Source organism: Lactuca virosa, chromosome 2 (assembly GCF_052849685.1).
Source record: "Lactuca virosa cultivar CGN04683 chromosome 2, Lactuca_virosa_CGN04683_v6, whole genome shotgun sequence".
NCBI lineage: Eukaryota > Viridiplantae > Streptophyta > Magnoliopsida > Asterales > Asteraceae > Lactuca > Lactuca virosa.
The window spans coordinates 118,777,223-118,790,328 of record NC_136427.1 but is presented as its reverse complement, the minus strand read 5'-3'; the positions used below and the strand labels follow the sequence as shown (position 1 = coordinate 118,790,328).

General features: G+C 35.5%; 2 long non-coding RNA genes across 3 annotated transcripts; both read left to right on the top strand.

The window, feature by feature from the left end:
* Positions 1-6,423: 6,423 nt before the first annotated feature.
* Positions 6,424-7,124, top strand: LOC145156478 (uncharacterized). 2 transcript variants are annotated; one of them, XR_013736737.1, is made up of 3 exons: positions 6,424-6,529; positions 6,597-6,707; positions 6,808-7,124. It is a non-coding gene; the product is annotated as an uncharacterized LOC145156478 (long non-coding RNA). The 2 variants fall into 2 exon arrangements; XR_013736736.1 differs by lacking the exon at positions 6,424-6,529 and having other exon boundaries at positions 6,536-6,707.
* A 1,234-nt stretch (positions 7,125-8,358) lies between these two features.
* LOC145156477 (uncharacterized) lies at positions 8,359-10,859 on the top strand. Its single transcript, XR_013736735.1, has 3 exons — positions 8,359-9,738; positions 10,053-10,171; positions 10,524-10,859. It is a non-coding gene; the product is annotated as an uncharacterized LOC145156477 (long non-coding RNA).
* The last annotated feature ends 2,247 nt before the right edge of the window (positions 10,860-13,106 follow it).

The window sequence follows — 13,106 nt, the reverse complement described above, 5'->3', positions numbered from 1 at the left end:
ATGGAGTAGCAATCGAAGAAAAGCCTTGGATAAATCGGTGATAATATCCGGCTAATCCTAAAAAGCTTTGAATCTCCGTAGGACTTTTTGGTTGTTCCCACTTCATCACAGCTTCAATCTTTGTTGGGTCAACCATTATTCCTTCTCGGTTAACCACATGACCTAAAAATTGGACTTCTTGAATCCAAAATTCACATTTGGAGAACTTTGCATACAACTTCTCCTTTTTCAGAACTTCTAGCACTTAACGCAGATGCTTTTCATGCTCCTGGTTGCTTTTCGAATAAATCAAGATATCGTCTATGAATACTATCACAGATTTATCAAGGTATGGTTTACAAACCCTGTTCATCAAATCCATGAAAGCTGCTGGGGCATTGGTTAGTCCGAACGACATAACCAAAAATTCATAGTGTCCATATCTTGTTCTGAACCCAGTCTTTTCGATATCCTGCTCTCTCACCTTTAGTTGATGGTATCCTGACCTAAGATCGATCTTCGAAAAATAGCTCGATCCTTGCAACTGATCGAACAGGTCATCGATCCTCGGCAACGGGTACTTGTTCTTTATTGTCGCTTTATTCAGCTCTCTGTAATCGATGCACATTCTTATGCTCCCGTCTTTCTTATTTACAAATAACACCGGGGCTCCCCAGGGTGATGAACTAGGTCGAATGAAACCTTTGTCCAATAACTCCTGAAGTTGTGTCATAAGTTCTTTCATCTCTGTTGGTGCTAATCAATACGGTGCTTTTGCTATCGGCTTCGTTTATGGTAACAAGTCGATTCAAAATTCTACTTGTCGATTAGGGGGCAATCCGGGAAGATCTTCGGGAAAGACTTCCGGATAATCACACACCACCGGAATATTCTGCACCTCCTTCTTTTCTTTCTTAGCATCGATCACGAACGCTAGATATGATGTACATCCCTTGGCCAAACACTTTCTGGCTTTCATTAGGGAAATGATTCCAGAGTTTACTCTGTGTTTGTCTCCATACACCATAAACGACTATTTCCCTGGCGGGTTTACTTTTACTATCTTCTTCCTACACAATATTTCGGCATCATTGGCGCTAAGCCAATCCATTCCTAAAACTATGTCGAAACCATTTAACTCGATAGGTAATAATTCCTCGTGGAACTTATTCCCATTCAAGTCAATGAGGATGTTTTTCATACGATGGCTAACAGGTACAAACTTGCCACTAGCAATCTCGATTATTATAGCATTAACTAGTCTATCTACATGCAAAGCTAGTTTTCTACCAAATTCATGCGATATAAAGGAGTAATTGGCTCCAGAATCAAACAAAATTTAGGCAGGCAATTCGTTTACGAGAAAGGTACCTGAAGCGACATCGACTTCTTCTTTTGCAGCTTCAAGTGTCATCTGAAAGGCTCTCGCCTTCAGCTTTGGTGGAAGATTGGGCTTTGCTGCATCCTTCTTCTTCGGACAGTCTTTCAAAACGTGCCCTTCTTCGTTACATCCAAAGCATACCCTCTAGTTGGACGGACACTCGTTGGCATAATGCCCAGTCTTTCCACATTTGTAGCAAGTCACCCCCTCACTACATTTCCCAGAGTGCTTTTTCTTGCACTTCTCACACCATTTCACTTCGCCTCCTCCTCCTCCTCCAAACTTCTTGGACTTTGAAAATTTGCTTTTTTGGTCGGAACCTGAAGTTCCTTCAAATTTTCTCTTTTCGCCAACTTCTGCCCTCTCCAGACCCTTCTCTCTGATCTGAATCTCAACATTCTTAGCAGCCCAGATGGCGGCTTTCAAAGTGGTTGCTTGCTTGACCATCGGACCAAAGTCCGCTGGTAATCCGAGGGCAAACTTGTTGACCTTAGAGAGTTCAGTTGGAACTAAATGAGGAACAAGCTTTATCTTTTCCGTAAAACTAGCAGCGTATTTAGTAACGCTCATCTTTCCCTTCTTCAAATTCTGGAACTCATTATTAATTTCCAGAAGATCCTGCTCAGAGCAGTATTGCAATTTCAGTTGTACCATAAAGTCTTCCCAATACATCTTGCTAGCTTCTCCCTTGGGCATCGAATCAGCTAGTAACTTCCACCAGCTCAATACACCAGATTTTAACAGAGGAATTGCAAGTGCGGTCTTTTGTTTGTTGCTGCACTCACAACTTTCAAACATCGTCTCCATTTCGGAGATCCAATTCATGACTTCCACCGGTGTCGGACTTCCAGATAGACACGGTGGTTTAGATGCCATGAAATCTTTGTATTTGCATCCGCGTCCATCAACTCCTCCATCCTGGTTGTTTTGTCTAACTATCGGTGGGTTGGCTTGACCAAGAGTCCCACTGTAGTTCCCTCCTACTGATTGCCCTTCATTCAATTCGGGCTGTTCAACAGGTATCATAGTTTCTTCCCTATTCTGTTGTAGTAATCGCATTGTCTCCTCCATTTGGCGATCTAACATCATCTGCATCATTGCTTGTACCCCAGCCATCGTCATTGGCTCAGGTGCAACTCCTACAACAGGTACTTGCTCAACTACTTGGGGTTGAGGTTGTTGATTCCTGTTTTCGTTTGCATTTGCAACTCCACTGCGAGTTCTTGCCATTATAATCTATATACCGAATAAGGCGAATTTAGGTCTTTATCCTCGATAGGTATTTAAATTCCCTTATCACTCCGACACGTTTACATGTTAGTTCTAATATCGTAATCGTACGCTTAGAATCCTACACACATAAGGTTTCCAGATCCGGTAAGCAACAGACCATAGATCCGAACAAATAATGGAATATATGGCAAACATATAGCATTTATCACATAAAAGCATTTTAGGCATCTTTCCTAAAATAAACTAGTGCTCGTGTCTAAAATATGGTAGACACTCATCTCACAATCATCACTTAGCATTCTAAGTTTAAGTCTAGAAATCCTAAAAATTTCTTAGTTCGCTTAAACTAATGCTCTGATACCAACTGTGACATCCCCTAATTTCTCGGCCAGAAAAGACCGATTTAATTTATGCTTTTTAAAATAAAGTCAGAGAAATCCTTTTAAAAGATGTTGCGGAATTGGTCCCCAAAACAAAACATGATAAAAGTTTGTCAAAACCTTTCTTTAAGAAATATATAATTTCATTTCATATCAAAACCTCGGGATGTCATGTTCCGATACAGATCAAAAGAATAAACAAGACATTATAAGCCTTTCAACAGTTATTTACAACTACTGGCCTATAATCCAAAAATCTCTCATCATCCTCTGACTATGCTCGGGGTCCACTACCTGTAACATAAAAACCTGAGTGGGTTAGGCTTGGGAGCCTGGTGAGCATATAGGGTTTTCAACCCACAATAATAATAAACTTATTAAGTTCATCAATCACCAATAACCCTGATTACCCATTCCCGTTATCCTCACTTTACGTCCCTAAACACTTATCACAAGGGACCTAGCCTAAAGAATATCATCGGGATGGATACTACTGCTAAGGGGACTCCTCAGCCATACATCTCCTAAAGGCAACCATGAGGGGGATGGAGTACAGCAAATGAACACCCAAGTTCATTAACACCTACAGGTTGCGGGCCTGCCAGCGTTCCACTGGACTGTCTAGAAAAGTCCGTGGTCGTCATCCAAATTCCGCTAGATGACCGGATCACAATCACATCGAGGCCTCTCATCATTTTATTTCATCACACATCAACTATCTACCCATGTTTTACCCAACATATTTGTAGATAAAAATACATATACAGTCTAAAACTTGTATAAAACATCTATTCAACAGTCACCTCAATTAAACAATTAATATAATTACACATAGCACGTATTTTATAGAAAATACTTTATATCTAGGTGTAAGATGAAGTTGACTATACACTCACATGATTTACTGATAATCGGCCAGCACTTCGTTTCCTAAAACGATCGTTTATAATAAAACCGAGAGTTTTATTGAGAAACCGGGCTTTGCGAAGGTTGGGCTTCGAAACCGAAAAGATAAATTTCTCGGGCTTCTCGGGCACTTCGGGGCGTATTCCGGGTGTTTGGTATAATACTGGGGCTTTGGGGGAAGTTAGAATGAATGAAATATTGAAAAAGGGGCTAAAAGTGACAATTTTCCAAATATTCCCCGGGAGGTCTCGCACCCTTCTATTTATAGGGGCGAGGCTCCTGATCCAAGGGCTGAGAAGCCTCCACGCGTCAGCAGATCCGGAGCGAGGAGCACATTGGTTGCGCATGCGAGGTCCTGGTGGCAGCTTCTTAGTGGACCAGAGTCTAGGTCCGAGGCTTCGGACGTGGCACTGTATGCGAGGGTCGGACACGCGAGAAAGGGGTACGAGGCAGCTTCTGATTGGCCGAGCCTTCGGTCCGAAGAGAATGCGACACGTGTCGACAGGTGGCCTCGGATGACTCAGCAGATCGGACACGCGGCATGCCGCGAGCGAGGGTGACGTGGCCGAACATCAGCCATGTGAAATTCCTCGGATTTGGCAATTTTTCTCGATTTTCGTGCCAAAACTTCTAAAATCCATAACTTTCGCATACGAGCTCCGTTTTTGACGTTCTTTATATGCACGCGTAGGTAAAATTATGATGTACAACTTTCGTTTAGTCTTCGTCGGCTAATTTTGACTTTAATTTTTATATTATTATTTTTAACAGACCGGGACAGAAATCAGTTAAAAATTCATAACTTCTTCATCCGACGTCCGTTTTCGTCTGTCTTTTTACCGTTGTGCTACTATTGAACCTTCGATTCTCCTTTAGGTTGTGCCGGCTAAAAATCACTCGATCTAAAATTCGAGTTTTTAACTGTCTACTGGTAAGCTGAAACTTCGAAAAATCATAACTTCTTCATACGAAGTCAGATTTGGGCGTTCTTTTTCTACATACTCTCGGTTTAACGAACACTACAACTTTCGTTTAGATCACTAAGGCTAAAAAGTAGTTTACCAAAAACTCACTTTTTACGACATTCGGCACCGTGCCGGTTTTGTCGCGAAACTTTGACAGGTCATAACTTCTTCGTTATAACTCGAATTTTGGTATTCTTTATATATCCGTAATCCTTGTCACGACCACTACAACTTTCTTAATAGATATCAGCTTTATCTAATATTTATTTTTGACGCTCATTTTTATTCTTAATTAATTAAAACCTAATAATTAAGCATAAAACACATAATTTTCACATAATATTCACATAATTCCTTTTCATTTCTTCAAAATGAGTTACAAAGGTTAACCTAGACTATAACGTCAATATTAATGCCTAGCCTAGAAACACGGGCATTACAATATATATATATATATATATATATATATATATATATATATATATATATATATATATATATATATATATATATATGTAGGGCTTTTGACATAAAAGTCCTTAAGTTTTTCAAGTTTTGTTGGTTTTGTCCCTGTGACGATTTTTTGTTCATTAATGTCCAAAATTTGCCAAGTTTTTTTTTTCATTTTTGTCATTTCTACAAATCTTTTATGTTTTTATCCTAAGTATCTTTTTCAAATTTGTAAAAAAAACCTTAAGTTTACAAATCTTATATGTTTTTTATCCTAATTATGTTCTCAAAATTTGACATGAAAGTCCTTAATTTTGTTAAATTTTGTCGGTTTTGTCCCTGTACACCTACTATTATAGGTAGCAAGGGCAAAAATGAAAAAACTTGGCAAATTTTGGACATTGACGAACAAAAACTCGTCACAGGGACAAAACCAACAAAACCTGACAAACTTAAGGACTTTTATGTCAAAAGCCCTATATATATATATATATATATATATATATATATATATATATATATATATATATATATATATAATATTCTACCACTTCAAAAATCACATATTTTCTTTCATTCCATTCCAATTCTCTCTAGTGCCAATTCCATTATCATTTTCTCCAATTCCAATCTAATTTCATTTTAAATGGATTCTACTCCTAGCCAATCCCAAAGATGCAAACAATGGTCCGAATAGGAAGAAAGGCGTTGGTGAAAACTTACTTTGACACTTTGGAAAATAAATGCGGAAATATTTGACGGTGATGTTTTAAATGCAACAAAAACTAAGTGTCGCGAACGCCATATGAATAATTTTCCACAAGATGCGGTGTGTGATATTTTAAAAACCCACTTATTATTATTATTATTATTATTATTATTATTATTATCCTTGAAGTTTAATTGTCATTTTGTCATTTTATTTACCGTTTGTAGTATTAATGTTTTTTTTATTAAAAGGAAATCTAATTTGTATTTTTAAATTCTATCTTTTGAATTTCAAATTATAAAGGTTTAATTTAAAATAATAAATAAATAGATTAGGTTGGGAGAAAAGGATTTTTCATGTGTTGAAGGATGGAAAGGTGATGAAACTTTTTTTGACATTTAGCACGCAATACACAAATTTTCATGTTTTAAGCATCAACAAGCTTGGTTCGAAATTCATCTATAGTATAAAGCAATATCTCAAATCAACAAGTTTATCAAAAGATAATCAAGAAGTACTACAAAAGGTAATGATTATATGACATTTTGCTAAATGTATCTTCTTTAGTCGAAGCTAACTTAGATTATGAAAAGCTTGGGTATAGGGAGACAACGCGTGATGAAGCTGAAGAAGATATGCTTAAAGGCTTTATACTAAACCTTCACCATGTTAAGGACCTTAAAATTGGAGGTTTCTGTTCTAATGTAAAATTCTTTTCCTTTTTGTAAAAATCATATAATCATTACCTTTTGTAGTACTTCTTGATTATCTTTTGATAAACTTGTTGATTTGAGTGTTTGATAGGTTCTCTCTCGTTTGGAGGTTAAAGGATTCACTTTTCCATCAAATATGAAGCTTCCTGATGTTACATCATCTTCATGCCCTGATAATGATTTGTTGGATCTTGATTCTCGGTGATTAGTTGAAAGCAGAGATTGGGTGGTGTTGCTTGATCATGGTGTTAAATATTGTTTGTCCTAATCACAAAAAGCTTATGTCTCTGAAAGTTGTGACACTTGCATGAGTTTATGTATATTGTTGTAATTGTAAAACCCCAAACATTCTCCTGTAACATCACACACAAACACCATATCGATATCGATTTAAATTAATTTTCAAAAGTCTCTTTCATTTAAATAAGTGAAATTTCTTTAATTTCCCAGATTGATCATAATCTTCAGTACTATAATTTGACATTTATAGTACTGCCAATAAGGGCGCAATTATGAAAATAGGGCCTCATTAGGAATGTTGAGGTGGGTGTATGTGACTACATAATAAACGATGTATCGACCAACATGAAAACATGGTGTCAATGCAAGTATTATAAGAGAAATTGTATCAGCAAGAAGTTTTTAGGAGGTTGAAATCAACCAAGGTAGATATCAAGGAAATGTTTATCTTGATCAAACCTTCAATTAAAGCATTATGGTCTTTGGCTCAAAGGTTGCTCTACCTTTAAAATGTCGATGTGTAAATATTATTTTAATTATATTATATTTAATTAGGCAGTGGCCGCTAAGTTTCTTTTAGGGTGAATGTCGTGGAACGGCATGAGCCATAGGTCGGAGGCGGTACTGTTGGTACCGCCAACAACTCTTTCTGTGGTACCGCCAATTGAAAGAGAAGCCATGTTATGTAAATCGTTGCTACTCTCTCTCTCTCTCTCTCTCTCTCTCTCTTTCTCTCTCTATCTCTCGTTGACCGTTTGACCATCGGTAAAATTTCAAATTTTTAATCCTTATTCCCAATATATATATATATATATATATATATATATATATATATATGGAAAGTTCAATAGAGAACCATTATTAATTAAAGAACCAAGTAACCAATCCAAAGCGTCGAAATTTAAAGCGATCAACGGCAAAAGGAAGGGTTGTAGACTTTTACAATGGACGTACATACACCGGATTATAACAAAACTCACTTCCTTTTTTTTCGTTTAAAATTTTTTTAGGCAATGTTTTTTATCGAAAAAAAACCGAGTATACCGTTGTTCACGATTTTTCGTCCTCTTTCCAAAGAGATCCATGAGGATATATAAAAAACGAACTTTTTTTTTTTCGAAAAAAACTCACTTCATTTTCTTTGTTGAAAAGTTAAGGTCTATTTTTTTATAGAAAAAAATAATAAATATATCAAAATTCAAGTTTTTTTTATACTTTTTAAACATAGATTCATATTCGGATAAAAAAAACTATGTTTCAGTTCAGATTCACATTGTGAACCTGTTCAGATTCATATTGTGAACCTGTTCAGATTCACATTGTGAACCTTCTCAGATTCATAGTGTGCATAATAGTAAGTCAGATTCACAGTGTGAATCTAAACTGATCGAGCTTTTTCCCATCCTGACTGAGGAGCACAAAGTGGTAGCGAGAAAGATGAGAAAATCTTGGACACATTTCGTAAAGTGGAGGTAAATATTCATCCTTTAGATATAATTAAATAAGGTCCTAGATATGTTAAGTTTTTAGAGATTTGTGTGCATCTAAGAAAAAACTAAAAATTAACGAAACCAAAAAAGGTGGCAAGAATATTTCTGCCATTTTGAAAAATAGGCTTGTCCCCAAAGTGAAAGGATTCGGGAATTTTCTCGATTCCATGTAAATTGGGAAACCTTAATTTTTTAAATGTCATGCTTGATTTGGGTGCATTAGTCAATGTCCTCCCACTATCAGATTTTGAAAAATTAAAATTAGGATCTTTAGAAAAGACCAGGACACTCATTCAGTTGGCAGATGACTCGACAGTACTCCCAAAAGGTGTATTGGGGGATGTTCTCGTCCAAGTAAATGAGCTAATTTTTCCCACTGATTTTTACATCTTGGACATGGGAAATTTGGACGTATATAAAATTTCAATCATTTTGGGAAGACCTTTTTAAAAACTGCTAAAACAAAAATCGATGTTTTTGATGGTACATTTTCAATGGAATTTGATTGTGATGTGGTTAATTTTAAAATTAATGATGCTGATTTTACTTCTGATAATTTTTCTGTTAATTATCTGGGTACTAGCAGTCTTTTATCTAAGGACTGTTGTGAGTTTTCTAATGCTTTTGTGCAAGATTTATTTTTAGATAGAAAATTATCTGACACATAAAAAGAGTTGGAAAATGGAAAGTTTTGGGAAATAAAGGAGAAAATGGTTATTGAAAAGAAGTTGCCAAAAGCTAATAAGCTTGGGGAGGAGGAGAAGATGATTTCTGCTGAGGAAAAATTAAAGAAAAAGATGAAAAGAAAAAAACTTTTGGAAAAAGAAAAGGAGGTGGTGAATGCTAAGAAAATCTGAAAAGAAGAAAACCAGAAGAGAAGGAGAAGACTTCTGAGAAGAAGACCAGAAAACAAAAAAGACTCAAAAATCTGAAAAACGAGTCTGCCGATAAAAATCTAAAGTCTTTCCAGTCTGTTGTACAGACACCAAATCCACCCATTATGTCACATTTGAAGGGATCTGGAGTTAGGAAGAAGAGAATTGAGTTACAGAGAAGTCCCAACCAAACCAGTTGAAAATTTGGTTGGGCAAATTCGAGCCAACGACTTTAAAAAAAGGGCAGCTTTTCGGGAGGCAACCCACATAATTTTAGTTTATTTTTTCCCGCATTCAATAAGAGATGGTCGCAGTCCCAAGCAAGTTTGGGGAAATCAGAGGATTTTCAAAGTTGCTAAAATTCAGATTTTTCGCCAACAAATTCGTTAAAAATTAGATTTTCTACAAACTTATCAGGTACATTCTTTCATAGCTGCAACCTTTTGCTTTTATATGCTTTATTGAGTTGTTACTTCCTCTCTGGGAATTGAGAACAATGCATCATTTTAAGCTTGGGGAGAGGGTTAGTGTCAAAAATTTGCATTTTGTTTAAAAATTTTAAAATTTTCAGTTTTTCAGTTAAAATTTTCAGTTTTTCTTTTTGCATTTTATTTTTTGCATTGCACTTTCATAAAAAAATCCAAAAAATAAAAATAAAAATATTTTATGTGTTGTTAATTATCTAGTCTTGAGGACATGAAATTTTGAAATATGTTATTTTCTCTTGCAAGGTTAACTAAGGTATAAAGTTTACATAAAAGCCACAATTGGTTTATTGGTTCACACCGTCAAGCTTCTTCCTGACTTTCGGAATCTATGAAAGATGGAAGGCATTATGATCAGCTTCTAGGTAGTGATTCTATTGGATCTTCCCTCGATCTTCATTCTGATCATGTGAAAAAAAAAGATTGAAGTGCTTTTAGTTCAAGTTTTTAGTTTCCTTTATTTTATTCTAAGTTCTTTTTATGTCGTCTACATCTTTCCATTTCAGTTATAATGTTTAATCTTTTTATTACTTGAGGGTAAGTAAGGTTCAAGCTTGGGGAGATTTGATAGATTTCATTTTATGCATCTTTTAGGGTAGTCTTAATTATCATTTAGCATCATATTTTACACATTTGCATGTCATTAGTTTAAATAATGCTCAACTCATGTTTATCGTCAGAATTTCCGTACTGCTCATGTTTTTATATCGTTTTCAGATAGTTCGAATGGAGTGGTACTTTAGGAGCAGCTTTGGATGCATATTTGGAGCTTAAGGGAGCTAAAACACCCGAGGAAGCTAGAAGTTGGGTTGGATTCACTAAAACTGAAGAGTTCGCGCCCGAACAACGAAAAAGTACAAAAATGCGATCACATTTTTCCCTATATGTCATCGCATTAATCTGTCGATGATTAGCAGGGTCAAAAATACCAGTCTCAGGCAAAATGACCAAAAATGAGATCACAATTTCCCCTTTCTGTGATCGTGTGACAACCGTCAAATTTTGGTCAAGTCAAAGTCAAACAAAGTCAACAAGTCAAACCGGTCAACTCCAATAACCCTTGTATGTTAGGGTTTACGTTATGTAATCACTATACAATTCGCTATTTTAATGAGAAATCATCATTTGGAAAGTTCATGTGTTTGATTTTCCTTAGCCTTAACAGTGCTAAACAACGAACCAAAGCGATAAAACACTATTGCACAATCATCGGGATTGTGTACGACACTAAAACACGGTTTAACGGGGTTTATGAACCTTGCGTTGTGAAGCCGGACACTCAAATTAATCACAAACGAAACCTCTCTAAATCGTTTTCACTCTATCTCTTTCTATTTGAAATCTCTCCCAAATCTCTCCCAAAGACGGCCCATTTTTACCGGTTTTTCGACTACGACTTTGTTTTAACTCTGTTTTTCATTATTTTAACGTGGGATTTTCACCCAAAACTTTATTTTATAAACTAAGGCCCCAAAATATATAAATCTCCAGGGTTTTTATAAAAATATATTAAAAGAATTAGTGGTTGAACTAATTATTGAGAGAATATTTGCTTTTCCTTAATTTATGGCAAAAGCAAACCACCACCACCTCACTCTATGATTAGCCACTCTTTCCCACTACCCCTTGTCTCCTTAGTGGACATTTACACCCAATCTCCAGCTCTTCCCACGTTCTAAGAGCTGGAGGATTGATCCTCTCTCCTCATTCTCCATAAAGTTCTTTCATTCTACACTTAGCAACCAAGAACACTCTCTAAAATTCTCTCATCTTTTCTCTCAACTTCAAGAACTTCAAGGCTTTCTCCAGGGATTTCTTTCTTCAATTAGTAAGTATCTTCATCATTCACATAATTATTAAACTCCATTCTACTCAAATCATTGATATCTTACACAAATTCCATCTTATTCGGTGTTAGATTGTCGAATCATCAAGACATCTTCTTAGTATTCTTGGGTTGAATACTTCCTCTCTCTCACTTTCATCTACTGAAACCACATAAGGTGAGTTCATACCCCTACATTTACATGTTTTCTTAAGTTTTAAGGGGGGAATACAAGTAAAATCATCAAGAACACAATTAAACTTTTTCTAACATATTACATCAGAAAAGATGGACTTTAATCACAGACTGTTTTTGTCAACTTAAATATTTTAGTTTTCAAAACTGTTCCAGGTGCAAGTAGTTCAAACTCTTAGCTTTAAAATGGCTACTTGCACATCTCCATATGATGTTTCTACAATTTATGGTGATTTTTACAAAACTGCCTATCATTTCAGAGGCAAACCTGGACCAGCCTGTGATTATGGACATTTTGACCTCTGTTAGAGATCACTAAAAATCATGATAAAATTTATGAACAAACTAGACTCATATTCCAAACTCTCATAATTTGTGGATTTGGATTTGGAGCTTTGATGATTTTTCTATAAATTTTCTAAGAACAGTAACAGAAACTGTATTCAACGAAAAGTTGCTGTCAATTTCATTTCACCTTGTAACATGTTGAGCAAGGTGTATATCTTTATGTGATTATATGTTATTGCAATATATGACATTTTATCTTAATATTTTGACACACATCAGTTTACAAATGGATTTGGACATATAAAATATAAAGAATAACAAGTGATTATAATCAAAGTACAACCGATACATTCAAACATTTAATAAACTATTTTGAATATAGTTTGCATACATTACTACGTACTACCCTTGGTTGATAAACTATAATAGGTATAGTTTATGATACATTACATAACACATACATTTAAAAAGGGTACATTTATACAAAGGATATTTTCATTAAGCAAGGTATGGCCATACGGTACCAAGTTTTCATAACACGTAATTCCGTTAATGACTTTGTGAGACATTTACTTCAAATTACCATTAAGTCCTGTATTGTAACCAGAGTCTCCTTGAGGGAGAGCGTGATAGTTGTGTATAGATCTATATTGGGTTTGACAAACCCACACCTAAACTGCATGCAACAGTTAGACCGATAGGTCTGGGGTGACAAATGTCATAACATTTCCGACGCCTGAAGAACGTCGTTTTAGGCAACCTTGGTCATAGTATGGTTATAATAAACTCACATAAAGTATTAATAAACATTGGAATTTACGGGAACTTCATTAAAATTTAACGAGTTTATGTCGATTTAAACTTGTATTGTTTTACTATAAATATGACAAATTACTTGTACATTTCGGTCTTTGGGTTTTAAGACTACATTTACACATTAAGGAAAATATTGGATTTTCTAACACAAATACTACTTTTACAAACGAAAGACT